Genomic DNA, 17,907 nt, shown 5'->3' on the forward strand with positions numbered 1-17,907 from the left:
CAAACACAATATTATAAAGCAGTTATCCTCCAATAAAAAAATAAAATAAAATAAAAAAAGAAGAGAAGATTAGGGTGGGCCCTGATCCAATTTGATTAAGTCCTTGTTGTTATTGTTGTTTAGTTGTTTAGTCACTAAGTCATGTCTGACTCTTTTGCAACCCCATGGCCTATAGCCCATCAGGTTCCTCTGTTCATGGGATTTCCCAGGCAAGAACAATGGAGTGGGTTACCATTTCCTTCTCTGGGGGATCTTCTTGACTCAGGGAGCAAACTCACGTCTCCTGCATTGTGGGCAGGTTCTTTACCACTGAACCACCAGGGAAGCTCCTCGGGTCCTTGTAAAAAGGGAAAATTTAAACACAGAAACAAACACACATACAGCAAGAATGCCATGTGAAGATGAAGGCAGAGATGAGGGTGATTCATCTATAAGCCAAGAACACTGGCTTGGAGGAACAATTGGCCATCTGACAAATGCCAGTAAATCACCAGAAGCTGGGAGGAAAGTATAGAATGGATCTTCTTTCAAAGCCCTCACAAACAACTAGATTTTTCCCAGAGACTCAGGAAATTACAATTCAGTAGAATCTCCTATTCCACTAAATCCCACCTAGAAGCTTATATACATATGGTTTTTAAAAATTCCAGTGACATGCTGCATCCCAGATTAGGTATGAATCAGAATTTCTGGGGAGGCAGGGTCCAGGAATTAACAGTTTTAAAAGTTTCTGAGGTCATACCAATATTCAGCCAAGATCAAGAACATTGGGTTAGAGGAAACCATTCTGAAAGGCATTGAAGGACACACCTTATATTAGTCTCAATGACAATAAAGTGCATTTGAATAGAAAGTCACCATCTCAGGGCTTCTCTATTGTTGTTAGAATGATTTATTAGTGGAAACAACAAATGGACATCGTTTAGATGGGAAAGAAAGCAACACTGCTGCAAATTAAATGCTTCGAGTTTTTCTCTTGGCTTGTGAAAACTGCAAAATATTACAAGCTTTGCCAAAACAGGGTTGTATTCCCACTCTGTAGCAACCTATCTCTTATAGCAATTCTAATTCTAGCATCAAAATGCCCTCCCACAGCACCCTCTGGTTCAACAGATCCCAATGAGGTTGCATATTCCATCTCAGAAATTCATTCTTCCTTGAACTTATAACATGTTTGCACTCTGAGGGCATTTAGAAGGAATTGCTTAGAAAAAGGCCTGCAGGGAGCCTGTTGTAATGATGCGGTTTTAAAGAACTTCCCAGACCACTTGTGGGGAATCACTAACCACCCACTGTGTTTCGTTTTCTTTCCTGATCTCAAAGCTTTCTGTAGTCCTTCCATTTGGTTTCCAAGGAAGAATTTACAATGTACTGCCAACTGAAGAACAACTGCATTTTATCCAAAAGTCTTGTTGGATTTCCATTTCTCACTAGGAGAACCAAGTCATATTTTCCCGCAGTTTTCTCCAATATGTTCACTTTTATTTTGTTCCATGTCCTCCCTTAAGATAGAATGGATGGGGTAGGCTGGTAAACATGTATGCCCTTGGCGAGCAGGTTGCAAATACAGGTCTGTTCCTAAATGGGGAAGCAGATATTCCAGCTGTTTGTGTGTGTGTGTGTGCCTGTGTGTATGTGTATGTACCTGAATCTTTTGGGATGTGGGAATAGGGAAGAAATGGATCTTCTTCTACAGCTTCAAATAATGACCAAATAGGAGCTCAGGTTTCTCTCCCTGAACCCACTTGATTGGGTTTCATGATACTAGCATCATGTGAATGTGTCAATCTCTGATCTTCCTTTTCAACTAATCTTTCACCTGACAAGCAATTGTTTCATATGGATAAAGGCCCATGTTTGGGATTCAGAGGCCACAATTGAAAGTCCTGGAAGTTTGCTTTCGAAGCCACATTTTTAACCAGCGGATGCCAATTGCCATTTTATTACCAGATCACATCGCCTTTTATGTGAATTCAGTTGAGTGGGTTTTCTTTAAAAAGTGGGCTCCATGTTCTTCCCCCATCTGTTTCCAAATGTTTTATTCAGTATTTGTTTCTCATCAAAATTCGAGTGTCACTTCCCACATGTTCACATATCAGAGGCTAGTTTGCTTTCCAATGAAACGCCCCTGGTTGGCTGTCCTCCTCCTCTGTGCATTACAATTGTTCATGTCTCCCCTTTCCAAATCAGGGTGAAAAAGACACCACAGGTGTTGTCATCTTTAGCATATTTTTCTTTCAGCTCCAAATAAAGACAGTGGCTCTGCAGTGTCTGATATGAGTCTATGGGCTAAATCGATAATGAGCCTGTTGAGACAAATAGGCCAGCAATTGTTCTAGCCAGGCCAAAGGAGGCAAGCAAAATGCCAATTGCAGACCCAGTGGTGAGCCAGCTGTGGACAGCAGAGGCAGCACTGGATTAATGAAATCGCAAGGGCTCAGCTTGCACCGGGAACTAAAGAGGCTTTGGGAAAGGCATATGGTAAAAATAAGCCAAAGTTAATCACAAAGTCAGGTGTCCAATAAAGCAGCATCTGCTTGAAAAGGAAGGCACATCAGTCCCTGCCTCGTGACTTTTCTCCTGCTCCTGTCTAGCAGGAGGATGCGCAGGGTGGGATTAGCAGAACAACCAACCACAGCCCTGCGGCTGCCCTGCCAGGGAGGCCAGGGATCTTGCCCTCGTGTGCCTGGGGCCCCGGGCCCGCTGAGCACCTGCTCCAGGAAGCTGGCTGTGGATCTGATTATGGCCAGAGGAGAGGGCAGTTCTGGTACTAGTCCCCACTGCCTCCCTTTTCCTCCCTGCTCAGAAAACAGTTGCTACCTTGCTCTCTAGTTTTTGAAAAAGGCCTCTACATTGCTCTCTAGTTTCCTACCAGATCTTCCTGTACTGCCGATTATCAGCAATCACCTGTGCACTCAAGTGTATGGTCTCATTTACAGAATTTTGGCAGAATGTCAGCATCATGTTTTCCTCTCCACCTTTCATAGTGGCATCCCGTTTGGCCACCTGATACTGAGTCTATCATGAATGAATGAATGAATGTGAAGTCGCTCAGTCGTGTCCAACTCTTTGCGACCCCATGGATTGCAGCCTACCAGGCTCCTCCGTCCATGGGATTTTCTAGGCAAGAGTACTGGAGTGGGTTGCCATTTCCACCTGCCACAAAAAGCTTCTAAGTCCAGGAGTTTGTGACACTCCCATGCTCCTCCCTAAGAGACAGAAAGAGGCCAGAGGGTTATTGACTGCCCAAGGCTTGCTGCCTTCCCTGGAATTTGTTTCTGTAGTTGTTATAGATGATGACCCTGGTTTTTGCCTTGGGCGGTTCTGCCTATAATCCAGTTGCATCTTCTGGGGGATATTAGTGGGACATATATGAAAGTCATTTAAGCTTCCCAAGTCATCTAAACTCGAGAAACACTGGGTATTACAAAGATTTCTTACAGTACAATTCTTGTTTATTGCACGGAGACACAGCATATTTATTTATTTATTTTGGCTGTGCTGGGTCTTCACTGCTGCGTGGGCTTTTCTCTGGTTGCTACGAGTGGGGTCTACTCTCTAGTTGCGGGGCTTGGGCTTCTCTTGTTGTGAAGCAGGGGCTATAACATGGGTTCAGTAGTTGTGGTACATGGGCTTAGTTGCTCCATGGCACGGGGGATCTTCCAAGACCAGGGATCGAACTGTGTCTCCTGCGTTGGCCGGCAGATTCTTTATCCCTGAGCCACCAGGGAAGCCCGTGGCTCAGTATGTTTAAGAGGTTGACGTGCCTTGTGATTGTAAACAGTTGATAGAGTTGACAAAATTTCCCAGTTATTTTAGCCTCAGAACCCTAATTGGGGGGAATATTTAGGGGTTGAAATGCGTTTCCCTAAATTCATATACTGAGGCACTGTTTTAGTTTGGTCTGTGAGAACAAAAATACCATAGATTTGGTGGCATAGTCAAGATTTGTGTCTCATAGTTCTGCAGTCTGGAGAGTTCAAGACCAAGGTACTGGCAGATTCCGTGTCTGGTGAGGATGAACTTCCTAGTTATAGACGGCTGTCTTCTCACTGTGCTTACATGGTGGAAGAGGCAAAGTAGATCTCTGGGGGCTCTTTTATAAGGTCACTAATACTAACCCACTTTTGAGTACTCTACCTTCATGATCTAGTCACCTCCTGAAGCCCCCACCTCCTAAGACCATCACTTTGGGGAAGAGGTTTTGACCTTTGAGTTTTGGGAAGACACAAAGATTCAGTCTGGAAGCCCTAATTCCCAGCACCTTGGAATGTGACCTTATTTGAAAATAGGGTCATTGAAGATGCAATTAGTTTAAGATGAGGTTGTACTGGAGTAGGCTGGGCCCCTATTCCAATATGACTACAGTCATTATAAAAGGGGGCAATTTGGACATATAAACAGAGACACACACATATAGGGAGAATGCCATATGAATATTGGAGTTGTACTGCTGCAAACCAAAAAACTACCAGAAGCTAGGAGAAAGGCCTGGAAGAAATCTTCTTTGAAGCCTGAAACTAGTTTTATAATTTGAGGATTTGGGGCTATCAGAGGGCAGTGTGCCCCTGAAACTAGTTTTCTTCTTCCAGGCCTGAAGAAATCCCTGCCTTCAGAGGGACTGTGGCCCTGGTGACACCTCCATCTCAGATTTCTAGCCTCCAGAACTATGAGAGAATAAATATTTTTTGCTTAGATCACTCAGCTTGTGGTACTTTGTTATGGCAGCCCCAGGAAAATAATACGGTATTCAAGGGAATCCTGCTTTGAGAAATGCTGCTTAACAAGCTTAACAGAATAACAATTATATCAGTCCAAGAGGTTGAGTGCCAAAGAATTGATACCTTCAAAGTGTGGTGCTGGAGAAGACCCTTGAGAGTCTCTTGGACTGCAAGATCAAACCAGTCCATCCCAAAGGAAATCAACCCTGAATATTCATTGGAAGGACTGATGCTGAAATTGAAACTCCAATTCTTTGGCCACCTGATGCAAAGAGCATCATTGGAAAAGACCCTGATGTTGGGAAAGACTGAAGGCAAAAGGAGGAGAGGGCATCAGAGGATGAGATGGTTACATAGTACCACTGACTCAGTGGATATGAATTTGAGCAAACTCTGGGAGATGGTGGAGGACAGAGAAATCTGGAGTGCTGTAGTACATGGGGTTACAGAATTAGACACGACTTCGTGACTGAACAACAGCAACAAAGAACATATTTTCAGAGGTTTAAGATTTTCAGAAGTTTAAGGCTCAACTTAAAAATTTCTGTATATTTGTGAGTAAAGTTAATTGTAGCTACATTGAAGTTATTTCACATTTAAAAGAAAAATCTTAGGTCAACCATACCAGATATTTTGTAAAGCAAATGGGCACACTGCCCTCTGATATCCCCAAATGCTCAAATTATAAAACTAGTTTCATTAACTTAAGCTGATGATAATCTTTTGCCTTGCTTCAGTAGCTGCAGCAGACTTTAATTAGATGGGTTGGCAAAAGTGTCCCAAGAGTTGCGGTAGCTGTCTTTATTGTATTGCTATTTCCCACGGGCTTGAATTAAAATGGAACATCCTACAATTTGTGGCTGCACAAGAACTGGTGATGTAGCAATTTTATTGAGGGAATTCCTGAGATTGAATAGTGATACCCAAATTTGGAGGTTTCACAGACTAGTAAATTTTTTAAAATTAAGGACTGACATAGATTTATAAATGTTTTCTTTGGTCAAATAAACATATTAAAACAGCAACAAATGACAAAATGAAAAAGAACAGTCATTGTGTGCTAGCAACATCATTTAAACTTTTTATTTTTCCAAGCAAGAATATTAAAAGGACAACCAATTACCAAACCAAAATACTCCAAACCAACATCTCTAACAATGGTGCACTAGTGATACTGTTTACGAAAGTATGTTTCCTGAACCAAAAAGGTAGAAAGAACAAAATATGATGATGATATTGGTGGGTTATGTGTTTTGAGTACTATGTGCCAGGCATATTCTAAATGCTTTATATGTGTGCACTCAATTAATCCTCACAAAAAAATTGTAAGGTTGAAACTACTACCTCCATTTTATAAGAAGGGAATCTGAGGAACCAGGTTTAAAAGTTGCCTAGGATCACCCTCTGGAAGGTAGTGAGGCTGGGAGTTGAATTTATAAGTCTAGCTCCAGAGTATATGATGTGATTGTGAATATGGTATGATATTGTCTCTAACAATACAGTTCTTCCTGAAAAAGAAACCTACAAATTGAGTGTGTGTGGATGTTTTTATTCTATTTTCCCCCTTATCCTGCATACCTGTGATAACATCGTCACAGAACAGTCTGGACTGGCAGTTTGGAAGCCCCACGCAGCTGCACAACAGCAAGGAACCCAGAACTGAAACGCACTGTGCTGTTTACAGAGGGAATTCCTAACATAGACAGATGAAACGGCTCATTTTTCTTTAATCAGGCATCTCTATTTTGTGGTAGGGCTTGAGCCACCTTAAAAAAGGTGAGTACAAATCTATCATTTCAGCTGACATTTTGAAAATAATTCAGGGTGGCAGCAAGTTAATGTACCAAATATCATTAAAGGGTTAGAACAATAAACCAAGACTAATATACTTTAAACTTAACCTCACAATCTAGGTTGTGGTTCAGTGCTGAACTTGGCTGTACATGTGTGTGCATGCATGTTTGTGTGTGCATGTGTGTGTGTGCATACAGAATTCTATAGCCAAGGTGCGTATGAAAACAGCCCACATAAGCCATTCAAATGGAACAACATCAAGTATATAGATGGCCTTTTGTAGCCGGAAATTACCATACTGATGAAATCTTTTGTAAGTACAAACTTCACAGTGTACTGTGATTTAGTGAAAGGAGAACATGCTTTGGGAGCAGATAAACATGAGTTCAAATCCCAGATCTTTTTCTTACTTGCTGTGTGATCTTGGAAAGTCATTTACCCTCCTAATTCTATTTCATCTGTAAAATGGGAACAATAAAACCTATCTTACAGTCTTTAAAGGATTGGCCTAATTTATCTCCAATGGTTAACATTATTACTGACCCAAAGATAATTTTATTATTAAACAAATATTTATATAATGTTTATATTGCTAGACCCAATCCTAAATGATTTATAAATATTCATAATAACCCTGTGAGGGTAGGTATTATGATTTCCATTTTTTAGCTCAGATGAACGGGGCATAGTAAGGATGAGAAACTTGCCCAAAGTCACAGAGCTGGTGTCAGAAGAGGGGTTCAAACCCAGGCAGTCTGGTGTCAGAGACAATGGTCTCGGCCAATATTATATAATATCCTGATAATTGACACTGCGATCCTTTCCATTTTAAGTATTTATCAACCATACTTGAAAGATGTGTTTTACCATAACTTTAGAAACAAAGGAAATAGTTTAACTAGCTGAAATCAAGCACTGCTAAGGGCACAGAGGTTGTGTAGTGTGGGTTTTTCCTTGTTAACTGCTTCTTTCCTTGCACTAGGGGTTGGCACTAGTGTATAGCCATCAGATTCCCAGATGTCTCTTAGTCCTCCTTCATCTCTTCCCTTTTACCCCCTGGGGTCCTTTCTGGCCAGACTGCCTGCCTCCAGCCCTCAAGGTTCTGCCCTGGCCCTCCTTGGCATGGGGATGCAGGGGTTGTCACATCCTCTCATGGGCTTCCTGCCTTTGTCAGTGTCCTCAGCGTGGCCAGGCACTCCCAACCCCTTCTCTGATTCCAGGCCACTCCCTTCACACATCTCCTTGTCCCGTCCTGCCCAGGCTCCCACGTGTGCCGTTGTCTCGTGTCAGCACAGGACTTGACCTCCTCAATCTCAGGAGAAAGAGGTCAGTGCACGCCGGCTCCCAAGCGCCCCTCACCCCACGTGTGTGCATAGCAGCGCATGGGCAGAGGCTCTTCCTTCCTTTCCAAAGCTACCCTGCGCTTGTTCTGATCTCATCCCTTTTCTACATGGCCTTTCTTTCTTCATGATTCTCCCTCTTTCTCTCTTGCATCTTCCTTTTTGTCCAGTTTTCCCCACATAGCACCAACTCCTGTCTCAAACCTATAACGCCATCAGGTTCCTGCCCTTTCTTCTTTGCTTCATCGACACATATCTTGAAAGAGAGCTGATACTGGCTGTCACTTCTTTCTCTTGTGCAACCGACATTTCAACTCCTGTCTCTATTTGGCTTCTTTCCACAACACTTGACTGAATTGCTCTCCCAGTGGTCATCAATGGCCTCTTAATTGTTGACTCCAATAGAATCTTCTCAGTCATCATGCTTGACCTCTCAGTGAGACTCCACACAGTCTGGCCCAAGGCCAGCTCTTTCGCCTCATTCCCACTGCATACCCCTTACTCACCCCTCCGCAGCAATATTGGTCTACCTACTGGTCTGCAAACAAGCCAGCACTGCTGTTTCATGGCCTTTGCATGTGCCAATGCCTTTGCCTCTGGAACATGACTCTCCCAGATATTTGCATGGCTCTCCCCTTCTCTTCATTTGGATCTCTATGTAAATGTCATTTTTCAAAGACAGAGTATCATCGACATATATGCCCTACCATGTGTAAGATAGATAGCTAGTGGGAAGCTGCAATATAGCACAAGGAGCTCAGTTCGGCACTCTGTGATGACCTAGAGGGACAGGATGGGGGCAGGAGGTTAGGAGGGAGGCTCAGGAGGGAGAGGATATATTTATACATATAGCTGATTCACGTTGATGTGTGGCAGAAACTAACACGACACTGTAAAGCAATTACATTCCAATAAAAATTAAAATGAATAAAGAGGCCCTCCTGAACACTAGTATCTACAACAGCACCCTCTTCCCTCATCACTTCCAATTCCCTAACCTGCTTTATATTTTTTCATAGCATGTATCACTATCTACCTATTCCTGATCTGTTTCTGAATCTGAATATAATTTTTTTGAGGGCAGGGACAATACTTTTTTTGCAGGTGTATTTTTAGTACATACAGCAGTACCTGCCACATAGTAGATGTTCTATAAATATTGGGTTAAATTAACAATATTGAATGTCCTTCATTGCTTAGCTTCTGTGATGCCAAACTCTCTGGCTTTCCTATGGCCTCCCTGACCCTGCCTTCCTTCACTTGCACTTGACCTTCTTCATCCACCTTGGACATTAGAGTTTTGTTCTTGGTCCTCTTTCTCCCCTGCTCTGTATCTTGCTTCCAGCAACCTCATCTATTTTAGTGACTTTAGCCCTCACTTACATGGTGATGACTCCAAGGTCTTTATCTCCTGGATCTTTTTACCAAGATATGGATCCATATTTCCAACAGCCTACTATATACCTTCACCTGGAGATAACACCAACGTAGCACGTTGGGCTCATTGTCCTCCCTCAAGTTTCTCTATTTCAGTCTCAACTTATGGTGCCACTATCTGCTCAATTGTCTAAGCTAAAAACTTCTTATTCCCCCCTTCCACATCAATGTTTCAGTATGTCTGTTTCAGAAGAAATCCATTTCTTCTGCCATGCTTGGGGGCAGCCTCTCATCATCTCTTTCCTGGACTGTAACAGTGTCCTATGTGGTCTTTCTGCCTCCAACCTTTCCTACCTCCAATACAACACAGCTACATAAACTGCTACCAGAAATCTCTTTCTAGAATGAAAACTTAATCTCTTATTTTTCCTTCAAGAATCTCAGCAGATACCCATCGCCTTGGGATTAAAATCCTAACCCCCTGGTATGTCCCATATGATTGGTCAGTCGTGTGTGACTCTTTTGCGACCTCATGGACAGTTGCCCACCAGGCTCCTCTGTCCATGGGATTTTCAGGCAAGTATACTGGAGTGGGTTGTCATTTCCTTCTCCAGAGGATTTTTCCAACCCAAGGATCGAACTCACATCTTCTGCATTACAGGAGGATTCTTTACCACTGAGCCACAAGGAAAGACCATATGATTGGTCCTGGGGAAATTTTGAATCAGTTCTGAGAGAACACAGCACAATAGCATAAGATCTGGTGTCATCCCTGCTGGACAGTGAGGAGCAGTAAATGTCTCATGCCACAGCCAAACTCATGTGAGGCAGTAACAGCCAAGGGTTCCTCAGTGTAAGGTGGGATCGTTAACCAACAGGGCTTCCCTGGTAGCTCAGCTAGTAAAGAATCTACCTGCAATGCAGGAGACCCCAGTTTGATTCCTGGGTTGGAAAGATCCACTGGAGAAGAGATAGGTTACCCACTCCAGGGCTTCCCAGGTGGCGCTAGTGGTAAAGTACCCACCTGCTGATATAGAGACATCAGAGACAAGGCTATAAGCCAAGCCAACACTGTACCAACTAGCAAAATATCCTCTCCTCCAAAGATATGGACTTTTTCATGAGGAGGATTAATGAATACCTCTTCAATTGTGCTTACTTCACTGGTATTAATGATAGTATTTACCACTTGCTATATACCAGCACGGTTTTAATCCCAGGCTTCCCAGGCAGCTCTAATGGTAAAGAACCCACCTGCTAATGCAGGAGATGCAGACGACATGTGCTTGATCCCTGAGTTGGGAAGATCCCCTGGAGAAGGGCATGGCAAACCATTCCAGTATTCTGGCCTGGAGAATCTCATGGACAGAAGAGACTGGCAGGGTACAGTCCATGGGGTCACAGAGTCAGACATGACTGAAGTGTCTTAGCACACGTGCACATTCTAAATACTTCACATGTATTAATTCATTTAATCAGGAGACAGCATCAGGTAGATATTATGATTCTCACCATTTTACAGAGTGATTAAGTAAATCTTCAAAAGTCTTGCAGATGGAGTTGGAACTAGGATCCAAATTTGGGTAACATGACTTCAGCATTAGTAAGGAAGTCAGGGGAAACACAGGTCTTATTGAGAAGGAAATGAAATTGCTATTGAGGAAACGATATTCCCCCTTTCTTTCTCTGGGGCCTTCAATGACTGGGCTGAAGAGAATGCCATGAGCAACTGAGGCAGGAACATGCAGAAAGAAATTTGATAGGAAGGATTTTAGTTTTCTTGAACAATACAGTTTGGGTGTTTTAACAGAGATATGAAAGAGTGGCATGGAGAAGAGAGGACAGGCAAGAGATAGGGAGAGAGAGTGAGAGATGAGAGAGAGGGAGTATGAGAATCAGAGTCGAATGGGAGTCCTCTAGACTTCCTTCCCTGTAAAGCACTGAGTATGGAAAATCCTTGTTTGGCCAAGGACATGACTCAAGTGATTAAAATGTGGCCTTTGATTCCTCTCCTCCTGGCTTCTGTTATCTCTCCAGCAAGACTTAAGCCACTGCATCTTTCAGAGAACTTGATCAGGTGGAAGAAGACGGACAGAGTAGCCAAGAAAGGATTTCACTTCCCTGTGCCTTTTGATGGATAAGAGGTTGAAGGAGTATTGGCCTTTGAATGAATTAAACTTGGATACAGGAGAGACCAGTGATCAAGGAGTCACATTAAATGATCCCAGGCTTCAGAGGCAATAGTACTAAACTTACTATTGTCCCAGGTTGATGTCCCAGGACCAAGCATGAGCCTGCTACACCCAGATTCACATGTTTCCACCACATTCAAAGACCCATCACTGACTCATCCTTTGGGATCTCTCCCATGATGTGTCTATCATTGTGCTGCTCTGGCCTTCTATTCCCCTCTCTTGCCTCTTACCCATGTCACTCCCTTCAGTTCATCCCTTGTTTGATGGAAGTCTTAACAGGTCTCAAGGGACATGGGGTGTATGTCCATTATCATATAAAACACATCAAGTATGTGTGTTAATCTGTGAGCTTCCTTAAGAGCACACATTGAATTCTTTCCTTGGTATTCCCACCAAGAAGTATAGGGCACATGATAGGTGCTTAATAAGTGTTTGGTGAGTACATGAATGAATAAATACCTGGAAAACATTTAACGATGCTGCAGCTGTTGCTGCTGTCACTCCTCATGCATCTCAGTGGATTTCGTTTTTCTTTTTTTTGCATTGGCACAGTCTTCCCACTGAGAAGTAAACAACCCTCTTTCCCCTTGGGAGATTCCAAGGGTGTCATTTATTACATGGCACTCCTTATGGCATGCAAATAATCATTTATCCATTGTTATTTCTGCTTCTTTATTTAAACAACAAGAAAAAAATATGATTTGTATTAAAGTCTCCTCTAATGGTGACTCTACACTGACAAGACTTTCTTTTTTAATGATTAATTAAAATTTCATCGAAAGATTTATTTTATGCTGGCTACTGGGACAGGACACTTTCCACACATTTTCTTTTTATTAATAATCCTTAGTGTAAGATCCTTTGAAAAAAGCATTATTTTCATTTTAAAATGAAGATATTGAGGCTTAGAGAGGTTGAGTGACTTGTCTAATCTACGTTACTAATAAGTGAAGAAGTCAGAATTCAAAAGTGTATTCATTGGAATCCAAAAATCCATGCAAGGAGGAGCCATGATGAGATATGAGTTTCAGAAGGCCTCTGACTGGTGGGTGGAGGACGGCTCTGAGTGCAACAGGTCCAGGGTAGGAGAGCAAGAATGAGCACACAGCCATGTTCCTGTGAGAGCTGACGGGGCCCTCATCTGGGGTGATGGTGATGAGGACTGGCAGAAACAGGCATACTGAAAGCATATTTTGGGTATAAAATTTGAGAAATATTATGATTGAATAGATATTGGAGGATAGGTTGGGGAAGATGTTTTGTGATGTTCTAGCTCCTGATTGGTTGTCCAGACATATAACAGCTTCATTTGCTGAGTAAGAAATGAAAACTGGTGAGATGTTAATATAATTCAGTTGTTGTTGGTGGGGTGTTCAGGGTTATGTATTTGGGGACATTTGTATCTATGAAATTTAGAGGGAATTCCTTGAATCTTCTAAATAGTCATTTGTGCTGTGTAATCATTTGATTTGCATTTCTTTTTAGTTAGGAAAAGTTTTTCAGTTAAAGGTCAGAGGAATTCAGGGAAGCATCTGTTAGTGAATTACAGCTTTGCAGGTGGTGCTAGTGGTAAAGAACCTGCCTCTGCCAACGCAGAAGACATAAGAGATCTGCGTTTGATCCCTGGATCAGGAAGATCCCCTGGAGGAGGGCATGATAACCCATTCCAGTAGTCTGCCTGAAGAATCCCATGGACAGAGGAGCCTGGTGGGCTACGGCCCATAGGGTCAAAAAAGTCACACACGACTGAAGCGACTTACCATGCACGCACTGGAAAATCTTTTCCATATTATCCTGTTAAATGCTTGAGTGAGATTTTACCTTTATTGTACCTGAAATCATTCTGAAACCTTAAATGTATTGTATTGAATATTGCTCATTGTCAGGAAACAAAGAACTGATGGTGTTACTTCTGCTTATACAGTCTCAAACTTTCCCTGGTTGTCAGATGAGCTATCCACTTCTATGAGTCATTTCCAACGTCTCTTTGAAAGTACGAGTTATAATAATATCTACTTTTCTTCCATACCATCACTTGATTTAAAATAATTATCATATTCCCCTTTAATTAAGCATTTGGCCCTTCAGTATAACCTTGTTTATAATCCTGACCATAGATGAAAATACCATGATTGAATAAAACCTGAGTCCCAGCTCTGACTATTTCCCCAGGGAGACTGCAAAATGCTCCAAGATAAAAGGGAAGGCAGAGTGGTAGCAAGTGATAAAAAGCATTATCTCATTGTAAAAAGGAAGAAGGACATGAAAGCCAAAATGGCCTGCCTACAGATCTCCTCCCCTTACACTGGCTGTCCAGTATACCTTGCTTGATGTAGTGGATATTGCAATGCGCTTTCATATGTTTGTGAACCACCTCCTCCCACATCAGATTATAAAGAGCTGGATCCTACCTGAGAAGCTGAAAACATGATTGTTCTCCCAGACCCTTGAAATTACGGTGTAGACACATGACCCAGTCACTGGCAGTAAGAGACAGGCTTGCAGCCGGAGGCTGGCAGGATGGAGAAGCCGGAATTGTGTGGACTCTGCTCTTGTGAGAGTGGCAGTAGTGTTGTGCAGTTTTCCGAGATGACAGGATGCAGCTGTGGTTCAGTGCCCAAGTCGTGGAGTCTGTGCCCAGCTCTTGTGGCATAGGTGTCTTCATCAGACCTGCTTTGTGATATGTGATTTTGCCATCACATATGTGATATGTGATATACTGCTTTTGCCAGCAAAGCCTCCATACCTGCCTCTCTTAGAGATTTTGCAAGCTACCCTGCACACTTTTATTCAATTCACTTTCTGTTCATATTAATGGGAGTGTTGTCTGTTGCTTGCAGCTGATTGATGGCTTTGAAATTTCTAGCTCTATACTAAATTTTAAGAATTTGTAACATTCTGTCCTCCTATAGTTTCTTTCTTGGAATACCTTTAGAGTGAATTTCACTTTGCCTTGTATTATAGTAGCATGTTTTGTTTTTTAATTAATTAATTTATTTTTGGCTACACAAACCCACATGTTGTATCTTAGTTCTCCAATCAGGGATCAAATCAACACCCCCTGCTTTGGACTTTGGGGAGCCTTCACCACTGGTCCACCAGGGAAGTCCCTTGCATGATTTTTTAAAATCATGTTTTTGAGAGCAGAGACTACATCTTATTCATCTTTTTATCCTTCTGCTAATGCTGCATCCCAAATGCCTTGCACATGGTGAAGGTTATTTATAAAATTGACTTTAGAAGGTTGTAAATAGGCTGTGCATTCATAGCTACAAGAAATAACATGGGATAAGCCCACCTGTAAGAGTAGAATGTGGAGCCTTGAGAAACACTGGGAAGCAGGAAGAGTTAAAGGATGACTTCTAGCGGTCAGGACTCAAGGAAATGCTCCCTGTGAGGCTTGGCCTGTTAACAAGTCCAGCCCGCTGGTCAGTAATAGCTAGGATGATGATAGTAATCCCTCTTCTCAGTATCTCCCATCAGAGTCAATTCACTGAGCAATAATAGTCTGCATCTCACTGGGTCTTCTAGTGAGTTATGGACCTAATGCTATTCCCCCTTTTCAGCAGAGTGGAGAGAAGCTTCTTTTCCTGTTAAAGAAAGAAAAGTAGCCCCTAGAGTCAGCAGCATGTGCTCTAGATAATAGTCTTTATTTCTCAGTATCTTACATTCCTTCTGTGTGTGTGTGAAGGAAAATCATATATGAAGTTTGCATCCATTTCTTATACAGGTACAACTGTCAGCCTAATTTTATTATGCTTATCAGACTTATGTATAATATGATACCTAAGGTCACATTTCACTGCTATTTGGCCCTAGTCTAGCGAGCAAATCTTAACGAAGTTGTGCCCATCAAACCTGAAATTGACCTAGTTAATCTTGGCATGAACATGAATTGAACTCCTTTCCCTTTTACCTCATATCTGTAAAGCTAATTATCAGACTTGTCATGCATTTGCTTTGTGGGTTTCATTGTGGTCTTGATCCCTCCCCTACACTGTGGTCTTAAAGAGGCATGTGAATTCCATGCCTATGCCTCTTCACACCTATAGGTTATTGTTTAGTCGCTAAGTTGTGTCTGATTCTTTTGCGACCCCATGGACTGTAGCCCACCAGGGTCCTCTGTTCATGGGATTTCTCAGGCAAGAATACTGGAGTAGGTTGCCATTTCCTTCCTCCAGGGGACCTTCCAGACCCAGGGATCGAACCTACATCTTCTGCATTGGCAAGCAGATTCTTTACCACTAAGCCACCAGGGGAGCCCATATGACTTGCCAAAGGGCATATATAATATACTCGCCTTATACTCTAAAGTGGATACCATTCCTTTAAGTGGAGAGAGGTCCTTCAAAGGATTCTCAGAGTAGAGTAACTTCTAGACCACACTTTGATATTGTATTAACTTAAAGACTGTGAAAACCATTCTGATTCCCTCCCCCTACCCTCATAGCTGTATTGTTAAGTGCAAATTTGCCTTTATCTAGGGTGGTCAATGCAAGGCATAAGAGTATAGTATAGTATAGTAATTAAAAGTATAGCCTCTGATATATGACTGCTTGGGAGCAAATCCCAGCTTTTCCATTTAATGGTTTTGGACTATTAAAAGAGCCATACTTTGATTTCTCTTCTGTAAAGAGTATCACAACCTATATCAGTGTTGTTGAAAAGGACAAGTTAATATGTACATGTAAGACTTAAAGCAGGGTTCTTGATAAGACCTTAATAAGTATTTGCTATTATTATCCAATTTCCTTTTTATATATCTTAAAATTGCAAAGACAAAGCCACTCCTTAGACAGTCTACTAAAATGACAAACATTGGAATTCAAAAAGAATTAAAACACTAACATTGGAGCATCTACAGGTCTTAGCATACATAATGGAATTAGAAGTTAAGTCATAAATTAATTTTTGAAACACGGCAAATCCATCAATTTTTATTAATTACCTTGTGGGCCATTAAAACATTATTTCATAGATTATTAGATTTTTGTCAGCCTAGGTACTAGGTTTTGATAGATCATAAACATATAACTCGAAATGGAATCATGGCATCTTAGACATTTTAGACTTGGAAGGAGTCTTAGATATTAGATGCTCTCATTTTCTATCTGATATGGAAGCCCCATTGCTCAAGGTCTCATAATACTCAGGGCTTTCAAGCCTAATAAGACTCATATTTTAAGCAATAGCATGACAAACTGGAAGAGAGTTTGCACTTCCTCCAACTGTTAGATTCTATTCATTTAAAAGGCACATACAAGTACAAAAGTTTAGTTTACAAGAAGCAATATGTAGAAATAGACAAAGTTAGATTGTTACTCAAAGTAATTTTATAAAGTAAAATTCACATATAAGAGAATGACTAATACTTTGCCAACAAAGGTCCATCTGGTCAGGGCTATGGTTTTTCCAGTGGTCATGTATGGATGTGAGAGTTGGACTGTGAAGAAAGCTGAGCGCTGAAAAATTGATGTTTTTGAACTGTAGTGTTTGAGAAGACTCTTGAGAGTCCCTTGGACTGCAAGGAGATCCAACCAGTCCATCCTAAAGGAGATCAGTCCTGGGTGTTCATTGGAAGGACTGATGCTGAAGCTGAAATTCCAATACTTTGGCCACCTCATGCAAAGAGTTGACTCGTTGGGAAAGACCCTGATGCTGGGAGGGATTGGGGCAGGAGGAGAAGGGGACGACAGAGGATGAGATGGCTGGATGGCATCACCGACTCAATGGGCATGAGTTTGAATAAACTCCTGGAGTTGGTGATGGACAAGGAGGCCTGGCGTGCTGCGATTCATGGGGTCGCAAAGAGTTGGACACGACTGAGTGACTGAACTGAACTGAATTCTTATTACTGAATTCCATAGGCAACTAGTATTTTAATCTTGTCATTCAGGTTTCAGGTCTGTGTCAGCCCTCAGAGAGGGTTCCTAACCATCCTAGCTAAAGAGCCCTCCCTCTCTCACTTATCCTTCTTTATTTTCTTCCTAGTTTATATCAAAAATTATATTACCCATTTTTTTATTATCTCACTGTCTCACACTAGGATGTAAATTCCATGAGGGTCTATGATATCTTGTTAAATATTGTATCTATGTGTACTGGAACCATAGGTTAGTTAAAAACAGATTCGCTTGCTTGAATGAATAAACGAAGGCCTAGATAAGGAAGTGTGATTTCATGTTAAGGGCATAATAAGTGTAGTCAAAGAATTTGGTGTAGCAGGGTAAAATGACCAGTTACATGATAGTGAGACACTTCGGCAGCATTGTGCACTTACCATTAGGAACCAGGAAATTACATTTACTTTTGGACTTCAATTGAGAGTACTAGCAAGTATCATTTGCAGCAAAGGCAAGCAAATTAAAGAAATAAGAGATTATAAGAAGAAGAAGAAAAATGAAAAGGAAAAGGTGCAGGAGAAAAAGAAAAGCAAACATAAAAAGAAAAGGTTTGTGAAAACAAATGCCTGGGAAAAAT

This window comes from Cervus canadensis, chromosome 2 (assembly GCF_019320065.1).
Source record: "Cervus canadensis isolate Bull #8, Minnesota chromosome 2, ASM1932006v1, whole genome shotgun sequence".
Classification (NCBI taxonomy): Eukaryota; Metazoa; Chordata; class Mammalia; order Artiodactyla; family Cervidae; genus Cervus; species Cervus canadensis.